This window comes from Lissotriton helveticus, chromosome 5_1 (genome assembly GCF_964261635.1).
Source record: "Lissotriton helveticus chromosome 5_1, aLisHel1.1, whole genome shotgun sequence".
Lineage (NCBI taxonomy): Eukaryota > Metazoa > Chordata > Amphibia > Caudata > Salamandridae > Lissotriton > Lissotriton helveticus.
In genome coordinates this window covers 396,024,916-396,045,046 of record NC_136065.1, presented here as the reverse complement: position 1 = coordinate 396,045,046, position 20,131 = coordinate 396,024,916, and positions in this window count along the sequence as shown.

Below are 20,131 nucleotides of genomic sequence, written 5' to 3'. Positions count from 1 at the left end.
AAATTCATATGGAGTCTTGTAGAGTTTTCAGTTCTAGCAAAGCTAGTGCAGTGACAACCTAATGGTTGGGAGTTCCAATCCTCTCAAAAGGAAACAAGACCGAATCATGGTCAATGTATATGCCCAAGAAAGTCTTTTTCCTATTCATGTGAAGAAAGCTTTCCCGGGAAAAATCGTGGGGAGGTGCATGAAAGGCAATCAGTATCTGAGTCATGTTGTCAGTCCCCATTCAAGGTCCTCAGGGTAGACAGGCGTTACTGGGCCCCAACCATGGTGGTTGAGGTTATTTGCAACTGGTGTCTTAGGGATAATCCTACTATGGCTCTGGACAGTAGGCAAAGTACAACCCTTTTCGAACTTGACATTGAGTGGAGAGGGCTAGGCCTTTTCTAAACGCTGTCAATAATGGGTGCAGCCTTTACTCGATCAGTGGTACAGAATTTCTCTTAGAACTAGGAAGTATGAACGGCTTAGTTGGCCTTACCAGGATTCAAACAGACGTTAGCAACGGTGGTTAGCTCACTAAGCCATATTGATGCTTTCTCTCAAAATACCCTACGAATAAGCTGGAAAGTTGATTGACCTGAAGGGATGAGAATGGTTAACACTGTTACTGGGGCACTGCTGCTGCTTCACACCTCCCATACAGCATGTGCGTTACAGTGGAAATTGAATATACTCATATGTTGGATGTAAGTTAACCCTGAAAGGTAAAAATCATTTACTCAAGCTTAGATCTTTCTTCATGTCCATTAATAGAATAGATATTCCTCAAGATGTTGTCCATTCTTTTGAATGTGTTTGAATCACTTTTTTCAAGTAACCCTTTTAAACCATTCCAATTCTGCATTTTGTATTGTCCATTGGTTTGAAACCACCCTTGATGGCACACAATTCCTCTTAAAAACAAGTACATACATTAGAATAGTAATAGTGTGCAGCTCATGCTCCCATAGTTTTATAGAATCAATGTTTTAAGTCGATTTTGTTTGAGATTTAAACATTCTGTACTCTACTCCTCTACCACACAAGTACTAGGGAACCTGAGTCTAGATCAAGACAGTGAGGCTTTTATTGTGTTTTTGTCTTTTATTTACTAATCATTTAAAGCAAAAACATTTACAATTCACACATTGCAACTCCCATTTAAACCACAGACTTCAAACAATGGAAATCCTTTACAATATCTATTCCTTTCTTTTCTCTAACCTCTCTTTTTTTACTTTTCTATGGTGCTGTTTGTGGTTTAGGTCTCATTCCTGCAAGGTGTTAAGCACTTATTCCCGTTACCTGGCTTAAGGTGTTTCAGTTGATACAGATGTGCTACTTGTAATATTCGTAGCCCAGCCAGAGTCCTTCCTGTGCCTTCTTTGTAGCCTGTACCACTAAAGGCAAATTGCTGCCCGGAGGCCACTTTTCCAGGGGAAGCAGGTGTTGTGTATGCCCAGGAGACTCGGTTTTGTTTAAAGGCTTTATTTAGTGCAAACAAGTTGACCATAAAAGAACAATAATACAACATTATTAATAAAAGGGTATTAACTAATCCCCGGACCATTGTTTTGTGGTAATAAAATACAGTGCATACTTCAATGCTACTACAATTCTCAATAATTGTAACAATACAGGGGATGCATACAACATACATTACATCCCTCCCTTTACCTCGCAAGCCAAGCACACCATCTGCGGAGTCCCCCAATGCTCATCCCTCAGCTCAGCCCTACCCTCTTCAACATCGTTATGACTCCACTTGCAGGTATTATCAGATTGCACATCAACATCATCTCCTACGCCGACGACACTCAACTCCTCCTCTCACTCTCAACAAACCCCACCTTGACAAAAACCAACTGCCACAACTGCATGAAGATTGTCGCAACTGTCTGAAACTCAACATGAACAAAAGGAAGGAGTAGTTTCTGTCCTGTAACTCCAGTTCTGTAGTAGGGGTATCTCTGTTATAGTCATAATCTAGTGAATAGTCCCGCCCATGTGCGTGGACCCCGGAGCAATCAAAAATAATCTCTTACAGTGTCAAAAAATGCAGAAAATGCATAGACACTTAAGAGAGAATTTAAAGACAGATAATGAAGCCAAAAGGCTACACTGTCCAGTACTTCAACTAGAAATTCCACCATAAAATCCACAAAACAGCAAAGCCTGTACAGATTTCCCTTGCTTAACAGCAAAATCCCTCAGGAATGATAGAGAGAAGAACCTGGACAGACAAGCCCCATAGGCTGCCATTATGTGGCTTAATCAGGATACTGCGCCTTTAAGGAACCTTCCAGAACCTTCTCTCAGTATCCCAGAATGCATAGCAGGTCCAACTTAGCCTCAGTTCTTTTCGAAGGCGTAGAAAACGCCAGACCTGTAGCATTATGATCATGAACAACACTCCACCGGGGAGGCGGGAGGGCGCTTATGACTATAACAGAGATACCCCTACTACAGAACTGGAGTTACAGGACAGAAACTACTCCTTCTGTAGTAGGGGATCTCTGTGTATAGTCATAATCTAGTGAATAGAATGGCAAGCCCATCCCCACACCAAGCGGCGGTGGAGAGTAAAATAACGCCACTACTGTGCGAACAGATTCCGCAGCGAAGCCTGCCCAACCTGAGCGTCTGCCCTGGCATCAGAGTCCAGGCAGTAACGCTTAGCAAAGGTATGGACCGACTTCCAAGTGGCCGCCTTGCAGATCTCTGCAATGGGAACATTACGGAGCATAGCTGTCGTAGCAGCCTTGCCCCTGGTGGAATGAGCCTTAGGTTTGCCCCCTAAGGACTTATTAGCTGTGTAGTAACACAACTGAATGCAGGACACAATCCACCTCGAGATGGACTGTTTAGAGGTAGCAAGACCTGTCCTGACTGAGCCATAATTGATGAACAATTGGTCTGACCTACGAATATCTTTAGTCTTATCAAGATAAAACTTCAGCACCCTCCGCACATCCAGGGAATGTAAAGACCTTTCCGCTGGAGAGGAAGGGTTCTGAAAGAACGTAGGCAAAGTGATAGTCTGATTGATATGAAAATCAGAAACAACCTTGGGAAGAAACTTAGGGTGAGTACGCATAACAACTTTAGCATTATGAAATACAGTATAAGGTTCTTGGCAACACAATGCCTGAATCTCACTCACCCTGCGGGCCGATGTAATGGCCACGAGGAACGCCGCCTTCCAGGACAGGTGCTGCAACGAAGCCTTATGGATGGGTTCAAAAGGCTCCCTCATCAACCTGGACAGCACCACATTCAAGTCCCATGAAGGCGAAGGAAGCCTGACAGGAGGGAACACTTTCTTCAAGCCTTCCAAAAAATCTTTGATCACAGGGATCTGGAAAAAGGAAGTCTGTGAAGGTCCTTTCCTGTAGGCAGTCAAAGCAGCCAGATGAACCTTAATGGAATGGACATTAAGGCCCGACTGCGCCAGATGAAGCAGATATGGAAGGATGACATCCTCCTTGCATGACGTAGGGTCATAGTTCTTAGACTTGCACCAGATGCAAAACCTCTTCCACTTGTAAGCATAGGAAGTCCTAGTGGAAGGTCGCTTAGCCTCCTTCAGTATGCCCATACAATCCTCTGGAAGATTCAGATGGCCATATTGTACTATTTCAGGAGCCATGCCGCCAAACTCAAAGACGAGAGGTTGGGGTGCACCATCCGCCCCCCGAACTTCGTGAGAAGGTCCGGCCTGCACGGCAGCTTCATGTGAGGAAGGAGAGATCGGTGAAGTAGGTCCGTGAACCACCACTGTCTGGGCCATTCCGGGGCAATCAGAATCATCCTCGCCCTGGAGTGAGACAACTTGATGAGAACCGCCGGAATCAGGGGAATTGGTGGAAAAGCGTACAGAAAGCTGTTCGACCAGTTGATCCATAACGCGTTCCCCAGCGTCCCTGGCTGGTAGTACCTGGAGGCGAAGCCTCGGCATTTGCTGTTTTCGGCGGTGGCGAACAGATCTACGTCTGGAGTTCCCCACCTTGCGAAGACTTCTCCCAGTACTTCGTCGTTTATGACCCATTCGTGGTTTTCCTGCACGATTCTGCTCAGTTCGTCTGCCTGAACATTCTGCACACCTGGCAGATGGGTAGCCGTAATCGACAGTCCTCGAGCCAGAAGCCAGTGCCAGATCGCCTGCGCCTCCTGCGACAGAGTGCGCGATCTCGAGCCCCCCTGCTTGTTGAGGTAATACATCGTCGTCGTGTTGTCCGTCTGAACAAGCAGAGAGTTGGTCTGAAAGGACGGATGAAAGGCCTTCAGTGCCAAGTGAACAGCTCTCAGTTCCAGGAAATTGATGTGGTACGTGGACTCCGTCGGGGACCACGTCCCCTGAATTTGCAGGTCTCCGGAATGCGCCCCCCAACCTTGGAGAGACGCATCCGTCACGATGGTCTGCGTGGGAATGTCCTTGTGGAAGGGAACGCCTCTGAGGAGATTCTCCTTTGAGCACCACCACTTCAGAGACTGAAGAGCATGTAGAGACAGTCGTATCCTGTCGTCCCAAGAACCTCTCCTCTGGTCCCACTGATCCTCCAAGCACTCCTGCAGAGGTCTCATCTGTAGCCGTGCGTGAGGAGTGAGAAAGATGCAAGAGGCCATTGATCCCAGTAGAGAAGACACCGTCCTCACAGTCGTAGACGGAGTGTTCATGAGAGCCTGAGCCTTCCGAACGAGTGATAAACGTCGCTCTTCCGAAGGAGACACGCTTGCTGACAGCGTATTGATGGAGGCCCCCAAGTACTGGATGCACTGCACCGGAATCGGGACCGACTTGGACATGTTGATGTGCAACCCCAGCTTGTTCAAGAGAACGCACGTCTTCTGGAAGTGTGCTTGAGCTTCCGAGAAGGAGGAGGCTTTGATCAACCAATCGTCCAGGTACGGGTAGACAAACACCTTGTTCTTCCTCAGGTGCGCCGCTACCACTGCCATACATTTTGAGAATGTCCTGGGTGCAGACTTCAGTCCGAAGGGTAGCACCGTGTACTGATAGTGATTGGTGCCGACTTGAAAGCGCAGAAATTTTCTGTGTTTGCATGCAATGGGCACGTGGAAGTATGCGTCCTGTAGATCTATGGCACACATCCAGTCTCCTCGTTGCAGCTGAGGGTAGATCTGATGCAACGACAGCATGCGAAACTTTTCTCTGCGAATCCACTTGTTTGCCTGCCGCAAATCCAGAATGGGCCTGAACTCGTTTTTGTCCTTCTTGCGGACAAGAAAGAACCGAGAGTACAGACCTCTTCCTCTTTGAGACAGAGGCACGTCTTCGATCGCCCTTTTCCTTAGCAGAACGTCCGCCTCCGCCTGAAGCTCGTGCAGTTGATACTGCGAGCTGACGGGAGGAATCGATGGAGGAGGGCTGGTGAAACGTAGACTGTATCCATTGCAAACAATATTCAGCACCCACTTGTCCTGAGTAATTTTTCTCCACTCTGCCAGAAAAAATTGAACGCTTCCCCCCACCGGAGCGGGTAACGGACGAGGGGGAAGTAACAGCTCAGGGACGGGACCCGGCCGGGCCCTTGGTCGCGGTAGAGGACTGTTGACGACCTCTACCACCCTGTCGCTTCTGGAAGGGCCGCCTGTACTGCTGCTGCTGCTGCTGCTGTTGATGTTGTCCAGCAGACTGCCCCCTCCCACGACCCTGCGACCCAAACCGACGTTGGTACTGCCGGAAGGGTTTCTTTTCCTTGGGCTTCTCCAAGCCCACTGCCGTCAGGGTCTCCGCTTCGGCCTTCATCCTGGCCATCTCATCATCCGCGTGTTTCCCGAAGAGGGTACCTCCGGAAAACGGGAGATTCGCCACGCGTTGCTGTGCTTCCGGTTTCAATGACGTCAACCTGAGCCAAGCATGGCGTCTCTGGTGAATCCCGTGGCAATATCCGTGCGCGGACAGCAATGATATGTCCGCCGCGGCGCCGATGGCCTGATTAGAGACCAGCATCCCCTCCTTGACGATCTCCACAAAGTCCTCCTTGCGGTCTCGAGGGACGAGGTCTGCGAACTGCTCCATCGAGTCCCACAGGGACCGGTCGTAACGTCCCAGCAAAGCCGAGTCACTGGCGGCCTTCATGGACGAGGCGGATGTCCCACACGCCTTGCGACCAGCAGAATCGATCCACCGGCTCTCCTTGTCCGGAGGCACCGTGGACGCAGGGGAGGTGGCATGAAGCTTCCGAGCAGCAGTCACGATGACTGAATCCGGTACCGGGTCCTTCCTCAAGAAGGCTGGGTCTGAGTCCGGAGCCCTGTACTTTTTGAGGATCCTGGAAGGCACAGATTTCACCGTTGCCGGCGTCAGGAATAGCTGTTCGGCGGGCTCAAGGAGCCCCGGCACCAGAGGTAACAGTGGGCGAGACAAGTGCCTTTTGTGTAAAGTCTCAAATATCACCGAGGTAGAAGCCGTAGGTGCTTCAACCTCAATGCCCAACTTCGCCGCACCACGCAGGAGAACCTCCTGAAATGTGCTAATATCGTCTATCGGAGACACCCTAGTCTCCGGCGAATCGGACAGCGTGGGCGAGTAGGAACGGGTCCCAGATGGAGAACGCGACCTGGACCGACGTCTCTTGTGATGACGCCTGGATCGTGAGGAAGATCCACGGCCACTCCTTGATCTGTCCCGTCTCCCCGAGCGAGACCTCGACCTCTTGGGCCTCGGACGCTCCTTCGGCCTCCCAGGGTCAGGAGCTCTAGGCTTCTTAGGAGTCTTCTTCGGAGGCGTCGGGAACTTAGGCATCGACACCGCCCTCGGTGGGATCGGGGGTGGAGGAGCAACCGGACGCGGGTCCCGCGGAGCCGGCTTCGGAGGCGGGGTAGGGGCCTTCGGAGGAGGACCCTTCGGCATAGCAGGCCGCGGAGGAGGTGTAGACGGCTTCATCGGAGTATCCACCCCGGAATGCGCCGGTCCCGGCGAGCCACCATCTCTTCCAGAGCGTGGGGAGCCCCCCACAGTCCTGGGCCTGTCCTTAGGACCTCCAGACGTTGAAGACCGGTGTCCAGACGACGACCGATGTCCCCTCGACGTCGAACGGCCCTTCGGCGTCGACCGAATCACACTTCTCGACGTCGAACCGTGTCTCCGTCTCGACGTCGACCCCGACCAGATCGACGAGCCACGAAACCTCGACGACGGGCGATGGTGCCTCGACGGCGACCTCGACCTCTTCGCCGGCCTCGACGTCGACTTCTTGGATCGCTTCGACGTCGACCTCCTCGACGTCGACCTCTCTGACCTTCTCGACGTCGATCTCCTTGACCGTCTCGACGTCGGTCTTTTGGAATGCTTCGACGTCGACCTCTTCGGCGCCGGAGACGCCTTCCGTCTCGACGGCGACCTCGACGACGAGGATCCCCTCGACGACGATGTCCTCGATGGCGACCGGCGGTGTCGCCTCGACGGCGAGCGCCGACGCCGGGCCCTCCGATGTCGACCACTCGACGCCGACAGCGACGACGAGGATATCGACACCGGCTTCGACGGCGGCCGGAACACGTTCCTCGACGTCGACGGGCGACGTTTTCTCGACCCAGAGCCCTGGGGAGACCTGGAACTGGCCGTTGACCGTCCCCTCGACGTCGTGGTCAGCGCAACTGACCCAGACGGAGACCTTGGGCGAGGGCTGGTCTTCCTGCCCCTGGGGAGCCCCCCAGAGGCCTCAGCATGGGTAGAAGGAGCCCCTCCTGACCCACCTCGTGCCTTCAGCTTTCTCTCCTCAAGTCCCTGAAGCCTGATTTTCTTCCTCTCCTTCAGGGTCCTTCCAGAGAAGCTTCTGCAGATCACACACTCCTCAGGGATGTGGGAAGAGGGAAGGCAGAGAATACAGACCTCATGGGAGTCTGACCTGGCCTTCTTTCTTGAGCACTCAGGGCATTTATCGAATAATGCAGGCATTATGGACAAACAAAGAGTGCAGAAACACAGAAAGAAAGTCACCAAAGTACTTTAAAAGTACCAAAAATCGAATTCAGTGTAAAAACACCAACAAAACCCTTGAAAAGGGAGAGCTCAATGCTCCAGGGTCCTGCTTGCAGGAGCCGGAAAAAAGAACTGAGGCTAAGTTGGACCTGCTATGCATTCTGGGATACTGAGAGAAGGTTCTGGAAGGTTCCTTAAAGGCGCAGTATCCTGATTAAGCCACATAATGGCAGCCTATGGGGCTTGTCTGTCCAGGTTCTTCTCTCTATCATTCCTGAGGGATTTTGCTGTTAAGCAAGGGAAATCTGTACAGGCTTTGCTGATTTGTGGATTTTATGGTGGAATTTCTAGTTGAAGTACTGGACAGTGTAGCCTTTTGGCTGCATTATCTGTCTTTAAATTCTCTCTTAAGTGTCTATGCATTTTCTGCATTTTTTGACACTGTAAGAGATTATTTTTGATTGCTCCGGGGTCCACGCACATGGGCGGGACTATTCACTAGATTATGACTATACACAGAGATCCCCTACTACAGAAGTTCTGATCTTTAGCAACCATACTGCCCTTTTGGAATGACTCCTGGTGACCAACGGAGCTCGGACCCATCCTACACCGAAAGACCATGCCTGAAACCTCGGCATCATACTGGAGAGCAAACTCTCAGTGAAACATCAGGTCAACACTGTGTCCTCTGTCTTCTTCTGTACGAACAATTTAAACAATGAAATACTTGGTATCCTTGTCACTCCTGTTTGTTACTCTTAAACAGACCACACTATATTCCTTTAGTGATCGGGTTATTTTTAACCTGTTTATTTTCAAATCGTTTCTTTTTTCGAATGTAAAGGACTTTGGCCTTCACCAAGGAACACAAAAGGTTTTCAACACATATATCACAATTATCACATATCGAATACAAACAAACAATAAATAATAAATTTACATCAATAAATGAGACTGTTATGATACTTCATTATATCAACATATAAACAAACCAATGTAGAGCAATTATTCTACTCTTTTTGTTCAAATATAGGAAAGAAACGATTTTCATAGGATTTCTACTCTTATAGAACATAAATTCTATTTCTAGAACTCGATGCTTAATTTCATCCAGCTAGATCAATGGCTGCTAGCCAGAACTCGATGCTTTATTTCATCCAGCTAGATCAATAGCTGCTAGCCGACGCGTTTCGAGCCTCTCTGATGTATCTGTGGGCTCTCATCAGGGAATCTCAATCTCCCACATTGGCTTTTGTCTATGAACAAAAAATTAAGACACCTGTCACTCATGTGTGCTATCTCCTTAAGCTCAATCAGCTTTTTCCTTTGGCTTTTATGCATACATACCTGCCAATATGGCGAGAAACTGTTGAATCCTCCTTTCTTTCTAATTATGAATGATGGGCGTACACACTCTATTCGATTTTCATGTCTGTAATCAGTAAAGTTCGTACTTAGAAAAGGGGATAATATTAAAACTTTAGTTCTCCCTTCTTATCATGGTTGATGAATATACCTGAATTCTTTTTAGTGAGTCGAAAATTTTCGGGGTCCAGTTCTGTTTGGAAAAACAAAAAAGGACCGACCCTGATAAGTAACAACTTATACTTGACTGCGAGTTTAGTGATTCGAAAGGGAAGGACGAAATCCTTCCCTTTCGAATCACTAAACTCGCAGTCAACACACCTTGGGCTCATTCAGACACAGCATATCCGCCACTCTGAAGGACACTCCTTCTCCCATCTCTCCGCCAAAGCCTGGAATACCGCCCCACCTTCGCACTTCTCCCTCGCTGAACCACTTCAGGAAGGAAATCAAGACTTTGGTCTTCACCTGATACCTTCAGCACAGCACCTGGATACCCCCCAGAGGGATTAGCCATGCTATACAAATAATTGATTGATTGATAGGCAGCAGATTTGGAGGGCCCCCAGAACTTCAGTTAATGGTCCCTAGAAGGACGATTCTTGACAGTGTGTCTTCAGTTTATCATATGCTTCTAAAATATAATAAAATACGTTAAATGAGTATGCTCCGTATTAAGCTAGAAAAGAAATGCTTTTCATAAATTGCACTTCAACCCATATAAATGAAGCAATACTAGAAAATAGAAAAGAGTCCGTCAAGGCATGTAGGAATTTTAGTGCAGCTTTGTGGTACCTGGCATTATTTGCAAGGAAAAGTGGTTTCAGATAAAATCATTGCAGCCCAACATAAAACAACAAAAAAGAATAAAGTATTTAGTGTTCAGCTTTGAAGTGCCATCACATGGGCATGGGGGTCACATTGCTAGGTCATTGTTTCATTACTGGAAAGGGGACTAGAAAGTGCACAATTCAATTTCCGAAGCCTGGTTAGAACAAATTGGTCCTAAGAAATTGACATGTATAGGGTGACCATAGGTTTCCTACCCTCAACAAGTGTCCTATTTCCAGATCTGGAGCCTAAAAAGGGCTTTTAACTCACTTTTATGCACTGGATGGGGATTGAATTATGAGGGAGTATTGAAACTTCTTTAGCACATCATTAATATAGGAGAGCCAAGGGATGTTCAAAAGATGGTCATGGGTATGGGGGTCACATTGCTATGTTGTTGTTTCATTACTGGAAAGGGGATTAGAAAGTGCACAATTCGATTTTCGAAGCCTGGTTAGAACAAATTTGTCCTGAGAACGCAAGACCATAGACTAATACAGTTGAAAGCCTTCTCCGGGTAAAATTGACATGTAGAGGTTGACCATAGTTTTCCTACCTTCCACCAGTGCCGTATTTCCAGATCTGGAGCCTAAAAAAGGTCTTTAAAATCACTTTTATGCAGGTCCATCACACTGGATGGGGATTGAATTATGAGGGAGTATTGAAACTTCTTTAGCACATCATTAATATAGGAGAGCTAAGGAATGTTCAAAACATGGTCACGTGTATGACAATCCATGATGATAGATCTAGTAAAGGTCATTTCAGGCTTAGCTCAAATTGACAGCCAAAGCAAGATCAGCTTCAGTAAGAGTAAATCCTCTAGATAGCTAAGTCCCACCTCATTATGGGTAATGTATGTTGAGACATAGTTAGGGATTCTTAGCAGATGCTCGAGGAAGGCATTCTCCTCTGTCTGTAAAGAGCCACTCAGAACATATCCTCACATGCCTCCTCCATACAAGCCATCAGCCAGTGCTTTGGCTTCATATATATTTATCATTTCTCTAGTAGGACGACTACTGAGCTTCCTTGATGATCTAAAGACACCCTTGCAGACCCCACTTATTTTTAGCCTACCACTTTGTATGTGATTGACCCATGAGCCATTGCTGGCAAGCAATATACCCAAATAATTGAATGTATTGATCCTTGTGTTGTAGATGCTTCTGCTCCTCTAGGTCTTTTTACCATATGTTCTTGTACAAGTTTTGGTAATATTGATCTTCAATTTCCTCCCCTCAATAAAATCAACAAAGGTGTCCATAGTCTGTGCAGGCCGACGGTGTTCTTGACATCAAAACTGTGCCATTAGCGGAAAGTTCCACAGTGACCAACCGGTTTGCGTCAATAGGCGCGTTGGCCTGCAGAACCCTGAGAGCATCATCAACCCCATTGATGTAAACAAGCCAGAACATAACCTTTCCTTATTACCTTCTTGACTTTAAAGGAGTGAGTACATTCCCAGCTTCAGCCAAAGTGTGCCTTAGAATTCAAACTCTTATACAAAGTAGTAAGAAAGCTAACAATATTCTCGGGTGCCTCAAATGAGAGTAAGTTATGCCATAAAGTCGAATGATCTATCAAATCAAAGGCACTACTGAGGTCAGAAAAAATAAAGATAGTGAGCCAGCTTTGACCTTTGTAGATTTCCCGATAAGAAGGTCTAGGTTGGCACACTGTTTTAAGGTCCCACAACCCTTTCTTAAAACCAAACTGGGCTCCTGGCAGGATGGAGTTATTGGTGGCCCACTGGTCCAATTTTTGTAGGAGAGCCCTACTGATTAGTTTGGCAGAAGAATCCAGTAATGAAATTACAAGGAAGCACTTGAGATCTGATCTACCCCCCTTCCTAAAGATGGACACAATAACCACTATAATAGAGTCAGTGCAGCTAGGGGAAATCATACTCTCTGCAACTGTGTCAAGAATAAGAGGGCCCCAGAGTTCTCCCACAGCCTTGAAGGCACCAACCAGAAAACCATCTGTCCCGGGCAATTTACCCCCTGCACCTTGGTCAAAGGCCAAAAGAACTTCCTCCAGGGATGTTTCTAGAGGACTTCTAGCAACTCAGCTGCCGATAGGCTCTGTATCACTCGCTAGAGAGCCAAAAATGTATGAATAATGCTCTACCTATGTATGGGGGGACATACAGTGAGCTCTGGCGCTGTTTCACCTTTCAGCAATGAGGCATTAACAGTATTCCAAAACAGAGTGGCATCATTGGCCTCGATTGCCTGGGTTAAATTTGCCCAAGCCTTTACCCTGAGAGCCTGAAGCTGAGTTGTAGTTCTTCCTAAGTATTTTGATGACAGTTTGCTCCCTTGGTGAGCTGTGCAGTGCTGCCCGCAGCACTTTAGCATCCTGAATGTATGAATGATGAAAACAATCATGCTTTGCTATCGGCCGGGTGTCTAGGCTTTTGGGTTAGGAAAGCATTAAGTGGCCTAGTAATAGCTTCAAATGAAAACATGAGTAACATATTATCTACATTGTCACCCAGGCAATACTTAAAGTCTGCGTCATTAGTAATTAACAGCTTCTGGAGCACAGCTAGAGGATCTATCCCCGTCCACTTATGGCATCCATGTTAGTAGTCTTGGAGCTAACCCTCTGCTTTTCAGTTTACAATAACAAGAGATAGCTAGCGGCTTATAGTCACTTAGTGCACTTGGTATTATTCTATGATCGATAACAAGGTTCCTGGTTGAAAGGAAGACTAAAATGGTCAATAGTCATACTGGCTCCTCTACCAATAAACGAAGGGATCTGGGAATTTATATCTTCAGTAATTTTCTCCAGTAATAATCAATCGTACTTAAAAATTAGGGATTTGAGAGAGTACCCATAGGAGTTAAGCGAAAAGTGAGGGACTCCGTCACCTGCTTACGGGTTATACCACACACCAATTTAGCAGCAAGCATACATGTCTGTATATTAAAATCCCGTTAATAAAACAAAACAATTTGAAGAACTGGTTTGTAAAAATATATCTAAATCCGCCTCTAAAGAAGTAACAACCTCACTACATGTGGAATCAAATGGGGGTCTTTAACATTTATAGTAACACAGTCCCCCTCAATACTTTTCCTATTAGGTCCAATCCACCCAACCCTTCTTGTCATAATTATTAGGTCCTCCCTCAAAGTTGGAAAGAGACACTTAGACTGTAACCAATAGAGGACCTTAGTTGGTCAGATGACTCAGCTACACTTGGGGAAAAGGGGGTACATTAGTCATTATTGCCACGTACAGGAAACAGGCTGGGGGTAAATAATGGTAAGATTGTTAGTTATCTCCCACACGGAGCTGCTAGTCTTCCTTGTTTGATGTGCGAAACTTCTTGAAGAGATGCCAGGTGTGCACACAATGTCAAGGAGAATAAACAAATTGTCAGCTCTAGTCCGACCCAACTGAGCAAGGCATGGGTCCATAGAGGGGGCATTAGTGGTAACACTGCTGGATGATGCTCAACAAAAACACTACTGGATTTGTCAATCCCTCTTCTACTTTCTCAGAACGAGCCAGAATCGATGCCTGTACACTCGAAATAAATGACCACCCCTTTCATTTTTCTTCTACCTTGTTGGGCACAGTTTCCCTGGGCTTACTCATATTGTGACTGCTGGACCACAGATAGGACTGGGTCTCGGACTGTGCAGAGATGCTGGGGACAAGTACATTGTCTCTTAGATTTAGCCGTCCCTTTTGCCCTCTTCCTCCTTCCGTCAAGGCTTTTTAAGTTCCTTTTCCCTGCACAAATTTGAACCCCCTCCAGATTGTCAACAAAGGCAGCAGCCGCAGTTGGAACATCCGAAGCCCAAAGAGTTACAGCTTGCAGCAGCAGGCAGGAGCCTGCATCAACAATAGAAGGATCGGAGTGGCCCTTGCAGAGTCTCAGACTTGGGGCCAGGTGGGTAGCCAAGGACAGACGCCATTCTGCTGATTCAATTTCCTTATGAATTGCTCCCACAGCACACTGTAGAAAATCATCTAAGGTAATACCAGGTGTAGACTTCTTGGGAGCAGCCCTACGTTTCCCCTTGACAGAAAACAAGAAGACTGGGGGTCAGGAGCATTCTGGTGTTTTAAAGCAAGTTGCATAGCAGCCCCACCTACACAAAGGGGAAGCCTGGGGGACAAGATCTCACCCCAACCAGGACCTTCGAATGTATGGCAATCAAGTCGTTCGAGGTATTTTTAAATAGTCCCAACTGGGAATTAAAAGGAGTTCAACAGTACTTTTAAACTGGAAGCCAAAGGGGGTGATCCAGACTATTCAGGGCTAGGACAGGCCTTTCTTGGTGTCCAGTGCTTTATGAATCACTTAGCTCTTATTTGAAGAGCTTGGCATTTGGCAGCTATGTGCAGTCAGGCAGAGTCAGCCCCTCTTCTGGGCAAGAATGGTGGGGGTCTTAGGCCCACACCAGCCATGGCACAACAACAAGAACGGAGGTCTGAATGTCCCACACTACAGCGCTTGATGTTTGACAGCTATATGCAGGCAGGCAGAATGCTCCTGGCCAGAAAGCTGAGGAAAGCAGTCCCACCCCAGCCCCGGCACCACAACAAGAATGGATGTCTGAATGCACAAGAGACTCAAGTGTGACAGCGTGCTTACAGGCGTCCAAGCCCATGGAGGATGCAAGGGGTGTCTGGTACTCACGCTCAACGCAAGATGTGGCATTTTCTCACACCCTACTCTGTCAGTGTCTTCAATAACGGCTGCATCCAGTCTGTTCTACAGGCCATGTCCAGTGCCAGCCTAGGGTGGTTCTAGCAAAATGCAGAAACGGGAAACAGCAGAAGGATGCTAAGCAAGGTATTTCCTGCCTGGAAGGCAACATTCCTTTGGAGATGAAGGTGTAGCTAGTCTTAAATCTGTTCCTTTCCATTTTGGTTGCCTTTTCAGTATTTGTTGCCTGAAAATCATCATCCAGTATTTTGCTAACCTTTTTACTTGTGATTTAATTTTCTGCTTGTACCATTGATAAGGAGGTTTTGCCTTGAGATGTATGCCTTGTGAAACATTAATTCCCTAATTTACTGTCACATTCATCACTCACTTTGAAGCCTATTCATCCCTGATATCTGCTCTATTTTTCAGCATCTGGATCACTTATTTGGATTCTCTAGTGGTGAAGATCTTAGTCTTGACTCCTTCTCCTTCCTGTTTGAGGGTGGTCATTCATCATATGCAAATGAGAATCTACAAGATTGTCAAGAAAACTTGTTTCCTTTGTGTTTTTTCCTATTAACTGGGATTCTCTTAAGGAAACACATGGCATCTTTGAGGTGAATAGTTATTGCATGATGATACAGTGGCTCCTAGAAGTCACCCTTTCTTCAGGAAATCCAAAAAAACACTTGGTGGGGGACTTCTCCGCATCCAGTCCTTGACATCAGGTTATCCATAATTGTGCTGCATCAAAGAGTTAGCTCCTGCTTTGGTGCATCTCTCATTCTTCCAATTGCCAACAACCAATAATTGGTGCCAGCCACGCCGATTCCAAAGCACAGCCGACTGCGTTAATCCTGTAATCCATGAGACCACTACAGCCCTGAAAGGGGAGGAAGCATTCACTTTACAACCAAAGACATGCACCCACCACATATTCAAGTGAGTTGTGAGTGAAAGAAAGAAGCAGGTCTTTGGATCCATGCAGATGCAAAGATAGTAACAGGCACCAGAGAGGCATAAACCCAAATCAGTTCTCTGCAATAAGCAGTGTGCTCTTTGTTTCTCATGTGCTTTGCAGAGATGTAAGTGTCATTTTTTTGGCTGCCCTTTAACTCTTTTATTAACTTCCATTTTTCTTAAAGTTTTTAACTTGTGATATTCAGTATTTCAAATGTTCCAGTTCTGATTTCTCCAGAAGAGATGAAGAGCTTGAGTCTAAAGAGTGCAACTCCCTCTGGCCCATAAAAGTAAGAATGTTACGGCATGTGTTTGCAGGTCAGTGCACTGTTTGCAGTCAAGCTTGCATGCAGAGGGTATTCTGTGACATGTTATGAGACCCAGAGAGGCTCTTTGGTCTAGAGTCCAGCATGACCATAACATTGTCCGCGTATAGGCTAATGCGGTGCTCCCCTCCCTCCATGGGGAACCCCTTAATCCGGCCATGGTCTCTGATGTGCTGGGCGAATGGCTCCATGTATAAAGCAAACAAAAAGTGCGATAGGGGACAGCCCTGCCTAGTGCCTCTACCAATAAGGAACTTTTCAGAACTCACCCTTTGACTCTGACAGACGCCTGTGGTACCTTATAAGCACTAAAACCAAGGACCGAAAGCGTTCCCCAAAACCAAAATGCTCCAGTGTGCAGTGAAAAAAGGCCAGTGGACCCGATCAAAGGCCTTTTCCGCATCCACTGTAAGCAACATACTGAAGCCTCGTTTATGGTGATCTTTGTCGATGGCATGTAAAAGTCTTTTGGTGTTGTCTGCGCGTGGAACAAACCCGGCCTGGACAGGGTGTATGAGGCCCTGCATGAGAAGGTTAAGGCAAGATGACAGTATTCCTGTGAAGAGTTTAGAGTCAGAGTTAAAAGCGAAATTGGATGATAGTTCGCACATAGTGTGGGGTCTTTCCCTGGCTTCGGGATAATGATTATGGTAGCATCCATCATGGATGCTGGAAGAGAGCCCGAGGCAGGTATGGAATTGAAAAGGTTGGTCAGGATTGGGGCAAGCTCAGGGCAGAAGGTCTTATAAAACCCTGTGGGAAACCCATTTCGGTTAGGGGACTTCAGCAGCTTCTGTCTGGCTAATGCCAAAACGACTTCCTCCACTCTAATAGGGAAGTCGAGTGATGACGCCAAGTCATCAGTGATCTTAGTAACAGTAGAGGTAAGCAGATAGTCGGTAATATTGTCGGATGAGGTGGTCTGTGCAGTGTATAGGGAGGAATAAAAGATTCTAAGGTGCTCAGCAATGGAATCGTCCTCTGTAAAGTCAGTACTCCTCTCTGTTCGTAACGTTCATATTGTGTTAGCTAAGCGTTGGGCACGCAATTTAGCAGCCAAGAGCCAACCACTTTTGTTACCACTAAGATAATACAAATGCTTGAGGTGAAGCAAGTTCAAGTCCAACCCCGCTGTTGGAACCCGAAGGTCTCTGGTTGGCACAGGTAGGTACTTGTGACAAGCAGGGACCCTGAGACCCAATCGTCAGGGCAAGGGAACTACTCCTTTGAATACCCCCTGCTCACCCTCTAGGCAACGTGGCTCGAGCAGACAAGGCTAATCTTCAGGGCGATAGTAAGTTAAGCATTTATGATCACACACAGCAAACCCAATGACCCACCACAAATGGACACCAGTAAAATGGTTGTATCAAAAATACGTATACTTTAAATAAAAGGTTTATTCGAGCAGGATTATCACAAGACCAACAATAACGTTTAGCGAATGGGGGCCACCAGATTACAATAGGCAAACTTAGTCTTTCAATGTTCGTTGTTCGGCAAGGTACGAAGACAGGGAAATAAGAACGTTGCGGACCCTGGATCCGATATGAACTCGGGACGGAGTTCAAGTGTCCCTTGCTGTGGAAGTCCGAGGCGTTTCAGGCGCGGCTGGTGAGGACTGACCCCGAACGAGGCCGACGGTTCTCCAGAGGATCTCTCTGGCTCGGTCCCCCTCGAGGAGCGAGGCGGGGGAGCTAGACTGTGGAGGGTTGCGGCGATCCGGGATCGATGCAGCTCACTGGGCGAGGCGCCGTTCAGGCCTGCGGGGCGCACTACTTCTTAGCACGCCGGGTCGTACTCGTGGATCTGTGAGGGGCGTCGCGTTCTCGGGCAGACGGGTGCAGCACCAGGCTTCCGGTACCACTGTACGGGGAGGCCTTTCTTACCAGACGGGTCCCATTCGCCGCCCCACGGCGTTTCTATCACGGAACGCCAAGAACCGGCTCGCCCCACTGTGCGCGGCAACTCCTCCAACGCCAGGCAAAAGTAAGCTAGCAGTTACCCCTTGACGGGTCCCATCCGCCGCCCGTCGCCGTTACGGAACTCTAAGAACCGGCTCGCCACATTGTGCGTGGCTACTTCGAACTCCTCCAACGCTAGGTGCAATAGCACGCCAGGAGTTACCCATCATACACCAAGTGCCTGGATCGGAATTCCAATACCCAAGATGCACCGGGAGGCCGCCCATACATAATTGTCAGGCGCCCCAGATGGACTGATGCTTCCCTTAACCTGGTTCCTCCACGCCGCGATCGCACCCCTACCAAGTGCACCGGCTTGTTCAAAAATACACTCAGGCAAAATGTTTATTGTAGTCCTGAAGATGATCCCATTTTAATTTTTGGAGACAGGGATCGAAACGTTACGTCGACAGTTTGTGCAGTACTGCTTCCCTTTTCAATCTTGTTACATGTGTTGCAGTTACTGTCGGTTCTGAGCTTATGTAATACTTCATTGTACTTTAAGCCACCGTTTTTCTCCAACTTGTTTGCCTGTTATTCTATTCTTCCCCCAGGTATTGTCTTTTCTTTTTCCATGACTAAGTACAGGCTTGTGCCCAGTAAATTGTGACTTGCTCCACTTCCAAAATCCTGTATATATGCACCAAATCTTTAAAATAAATACCTCCCTGTCCGGCTGGACTTTGGAGTAAAAGATAAATAGTCTTCATTTCAAGTCTATGCTTATTCTCACATGTTATATCTTCCTAAAGCTTAGGACCTTTGTTAGCTCTAAACTTTCTTGAGGTGCGGCACGAGCCTTGGTATGCAGGAGGACAAAGCGAGACAGTCAGATACGTTGCAACGTACGGACCGTCCGAGGCTATGGAAATGTTCTCCGTGCAGATTCCGGCTGGAGAGATGAGAGGTACAGTCGCGCTCCGTTAGCGGCGAGGTGACAGGAGAGCAGGCGGCCCGGCACTGAAGCGGAGAGCGACTCAGGGATGAGCGGGGCTCTCTACGGCGGGGCGACCAGGCTCCGAGCTGTCACGACCTGGGAGGGGGCGAAGGCACCCGAGTCACAACTCTGGCGAGGGAATAAGAACTAAGGCCCAACAGCAGAAGGGCACAAGCAGATAGAACCCACTGGTCCTGAGGTTCCGTTCAGGGGACAAGCTCTCGATCAAGCCCTTGGAGATCGTTTCAGGCACAAGTCTACAAAGTCCTTTCTGGTCCTTTCCTCTCCGTTCTCAGCAATGCACCACTGCAGGCCAGTCTAACAGGATACAGACTGGTTTCTGTCCTTCAGTTTCTCTTGGTCCTTCTAGTCAGGCAGAGATTCGTCGTGGACAAAACTGGATCTCATTTGTAAGGAGCGGAGCTCCTATATTTATAATGCGATTCTTTCGTCTTTGCAGGCCAGGGGGTCTGAGCCTGGTTCAACCCAGTTCTGGAGTACTTTGTTGACAGGATGCTGCCGTCTTCTTTCAGGGTTCAGGGCAGAGACATCAGACGCTCTGCGGGGTGGTGGAGCCAGTATTGTGGTGGAGGAGCACAACCCTATTCAGAGTCAAGGACTACTCCGCCCACCCATCCTGGTGTAAGCACCCCATTCCCCACCTGGAGCACCCGACTATCCCCGGGAATCTCCCAGCCCTGTCACTCACAGAAACCCAGACAGCAGATACACATCCTGGCAGAGGCGGTTGAACAGTTAGGCGAGCAAAGGCTAACTTTCTAAAAGTAGCGTTTGCAAACACAGGATATTAAAATAAACCTTACTAAAGGAAGTATTTTATTATTCTGAGTTCAGGCATACTAAACTTGTCCTGCTACCGTGTTCCCGGAGACTGCCGGGACTATAGCGTGTAATAGCTCCGACAGCTCGTCTGGCCTAAGAGAACCGGTAGCCCTTCAATAGTGAAGAACCAAAAGGGCGGTAATTCACTACTAGGACATGCCACACTCGAGGCTTGTCCTACCTTACGCTCGCAATGCACCCTGCCCGTAGGCCTACCACAGAGGTGACTGATATGGAGGTTAGGGAAGGTTCAGGAACTGGCAAGTGTGGGCACTTGCGCAATCAGCGTGC